We start from the raw sequence: 2,699 nt of genomic DNA, 5'->3' as shown, positions 1-2,699 counted from the left end.
ATATAAACCACACCAAACTTGATTGCAGGAAACATGACTTCAGCAACAGAGTAGTCAATGTCTGGAATACCCTACCTCAGGGGTCGCCAACCTTTTGGACCTCAGGGACCACCAAACTCATAATTTTTGATCCCAGGAACCACTAACCGGTTCTGTGGGTGTGGCCTAATTTGTGGGTGTGGCTTGGTGGTCATGTGACTGGCTGGGCATGGCTTGTATGTAAATATTATAAATATTTATATAAATATTGATTTTTTAATAAAAATAGAGCAACTTTTACCCAAAATCAGGCAAAGCAGGCAGGCAGATTGAGTTGCTCACAGAATCACAGATTTATTCAGAGATCTATCTATCTGCCATTGGCTAGCTCAGTCTGTCACATAAAATTTGCCTGCAAGCAAACTCATAAAATTTGCTTGCAAGCAAACTCACAAAATTAACTCACAACACACCATGCATGTAAATATTGATTTTTTTTATAAAAAAGAGCAATTTTTACCCAAAATCAGGCAAAGCAGGCAGATTGAATTGCTCATAGAATCATTCAGTGATCTATCTATCTGCCATCGGCTAGCTCAGTCTCTCAAATTTTCTTGCTGTGAGTCTGCACTGAATTTGCTTGGAAGAAAACCTTCAGTCCTAAGGGAGGTTCGGCAGAGCCAAAGATCTAAAGAGTAGCTAGAAAGCAAGAAATCTAACCATTTCCTGCTTCCTAGCTAATCTAAATCTCCTGGCGCAGCAGAACAGATGCTGGATGGAAAAAGGAAAAATTGCAATTTTAGCAGGCAAGTTTGCCGGGTAAGGAGTGAGTGGGCGGGGAGCATTCCTGCAGGCCATGTGGGCGGCGCAGCCTTGTGTTTCTATGGAGCTTCGATTAATTGCTTTGGAGGGGTGCTCTGGGGGTGAGAATTCTCTGTGTCCCACCAAAATTTTCTCAAGGCCCACCAGCGGGCCGCGGCGACCCGCTGCTCTACCTGACTCTGTGGTTTCTTTCCCCAAATCTTCAATATTAGACTGTCTGCTATTGACTTCACCCCTTTCCTAAGAGGTCTGTAGGGGGCGTGCATAAGTGCACCAAAACGTGCCTACCATCCCTGTCCTATTGTTTCTTTTATTTTTATTATATGTACCCATTTCATGTATTTATAACCATGTTTATACTTATACCTGTTATCTAATAATTGTTTGACAAAATAAATAAATAAATAAATAATAAGTAAATAAATAAATAAATTAAGCCCAGGTAAATTCAAGGATATTTGGCAACAATATATCTTTCTCTTTAGACCAGGGCTATCAAACTCGCAGCCCATGGGCTGGATGCATCACAGGCTCCCCACACCCATGCCTGGTTTAGTGAAGGGGATAAAAGTCGTGATATGTCATGTGACGCTGCTGTGATGATGCAAGTTTGACATCCCTGATTTAGACTGTCAGATAACAATAAAAATGGACAAAAGGAAAGATAGAAAAGGATATAATGGAAAATCAGATTGTTTTGGATATGGATTTAAAATAGTCAGGATACAAGAATGATACTGACAAAGAGGACCTACAAATCAATTCAGCTGAGGTTTTAATAGTTAAAAGCAACACAGAAATAATGAATTGAAAAGAATGATTTGAATATGGGGATTTAGTTAAAAGTGACTTTGACAATTTTCTTGCTTTGGATTTTATAAAAGAGATGTGTTGTACATATGAAAGAATTCTTGAAAAAAGGAAAAGAAAACAGCTTTGGAGACATTACCTAAAAAGAATAAACATCAACACTTTTAAAATAAAATGAAGGTTTACAAAGTTGTCTTATTCAACCAAGGTTAAAATGTATGGTTTTTTTCCCCTAGAAGTTTAAATGGTTTTTGTTGACTAAGACTAAATGATGAGGCTTTAAGGATTTTTAATAGATGAGATATGGGAGGAAGAGAGTTTTTGTTGCATTTTTAGAGGCTGTGATAAGCTATGCTATTAAAATTGAGAGGAGATGAAGAGAAGATGATAAGAAATTAATTTATGGGATTTTATTTGAAGGGATTAAATATTAAAATTTTAATATATTGTTGTTTCTGGTAAGTCTTAATGGAATTTTTCTTAGCTAAGTTTGAATGATGAGGTTTTAAAATATTTGTTTATAGATATAAAGACATGGAAAGACAATGTTTTCTCCATTGCATCATTAGAGAAATGGCAAGGTGCAATGCAAAGTGAAGGAAATAAATAAGAAATTATTTTACTTGTTTAATCTCCCTCTCTCCCTCCCTCTCCCCTCTCTGTATACATATACACATACACATACATCATATACATATACCTATTATAGAAGTATATAAATAGGTATATGTATATATAAGACTATACTTTCAGGGATCATTTCTATAGTATCCAACTAGAGAAATGCACTCGAAAGTGATCGGCTGAGGTAGCTTCTAATGGACTTTTGTGGAATAAGATTGAATAATGAGGCTCTATTATTTGCTAACAGATAAAAGATGAGATATGGTATGAAGAGATTTCTGGTTGCAATATTAGAAAAAATGTTCAGCTATTGAAAAGGGTTTGTGGGGCTTGTGACTAGGATAAGGAAGTTTTCCACTGGTCATTAGTAAGACATAGAAAATATTTCTGAGATTAGGGAAAAAATGTCCTATTTAAGAAAAGACAAGTAGAGTAAGAAAACACGATGGAACTATTGTCAACCT

The 2,699-nt window shown here is 36.2% G+C and overlaps 1 pseudogene; it reads left to right on the top strand.

Moving 5' to 3' along the window:
* Window positions 1-2,348: 2,348 nt before the first annotated feature.
* On the top strand, window positions 2,349-2,464 carry LOC113419985 (small nucleolar RNA U3; annotated as a pseudogene).
* Window positions 2,465-2,699: the final 235 nt, after the last annotated feature.

Source organism: Notechis scutatus, chromosome 2 (genome assembly GCF_049901735.1).
Source record: "Notechis scutatus isolate UNSWTSFEM ecotype Mainland chromosome 2, rNotScu1.2, whole genome shotgun sequence".
Taxonomy (NCBI): Eukaryota; Metazoa; Chordata; class Lepidosauria; order Squamata; family Elapidae; genus Notechis; species Notechis scutatus.
The sequence above is the reverse complement of the archived record's forward strand: the minus strand, read 5'-3'. Positions and strand labels throughout refer to the sequence as shown.